The following is a 917-nucleotide window of genomic DNA, read 5'->3' on the forward strand; positions in this document are numbered from 1 at the left end:
GTGTGAGCCGCTGCGCCCGGCCTATTTTGTTTCGTGTTTTGAGCTGGGATTGCAGGCATGAGCCGCTGCGCCTGGCCTTGAATGGGAGTTTTAGAAGCCTTTGCGTTGGGCTTTCACACCAATTGTGCAGTCATTGGAAGGATCCAGACTTCGCAACATTTCATGTGAAAAATAATTGGGGGGTGTGTTTTTTTCTCTTTCCAGCCACAGCTTCATAGAGCCAACAGTTGGACACGGCATTTAAGGAGATGGATGTAGTCCTTGGGTCACACACGAGCATTAACACACTATCATCTACGCACTTAAGTGCTTTGTTCAGTTTCTAACAGTGCCGTTTATTTGGACCATTAACAGCCTGGTGTGTGACTTGGAGACAGTGACCGGGCTGAGTGACCTGGGTAACTCATTGAGACTCTGACAGGGTTTTAAGGAGTTAGGATGATTTATAGGTGGGAGCAAAGTCACGGGAGACCACCCCGTAAATGGGAAAGAGCATCCTTTCCTCACCTTCCCGGTTCCTGGAGTCTAGGACTACCTCTTGTCTCCCTAGCACCCTGCCATTCCCTTCACCTGGTGTCCACAGTGGGCAGGATTGCCTGCTTGGTGGCTTTCCTCCTCTAGATGTGTCCTTCACGTTTGTCACTCATTGTCCTCCAAGCCTGGGCCACAGGGATGCCACAGAATGACCCTGCAGTGGGGAAGTTGCACGAACAACTCCAAGACTCCTTTGCTAAAGGACAAACAAAATGTCCCGCATGGATGTGCTTGTCACTTAGTAACATTTCTACAAGGAAAGGAGTTGTGACTTAGCACCTGTTGTGTCTGTGTGGTTTGAGCATCTGCAAGAGTTCTCAGTAGTTGTCGTTTCTCCAGACCTCTTACTTTTACTCACTGCAGGCCTGGAGATTAATGTCTCT

This window comes from Hylobates moloch, unplaced genomic scaffold, assembly GCF_009828535.3.
Source record: "Hylobates moloch isolate HMO894 unplaced genomic scaffold, HMol_V3 SCAFFOLD_15, whole genome shotgun sequence".
In the NCBI taxonomy this organism is placed as follows: domain Eukaryota; kingdom Metazoa; phylum Chordata; class Mammalia; order Primates; family Hylobatidae; genus Hylobates; species Hylobates moloch.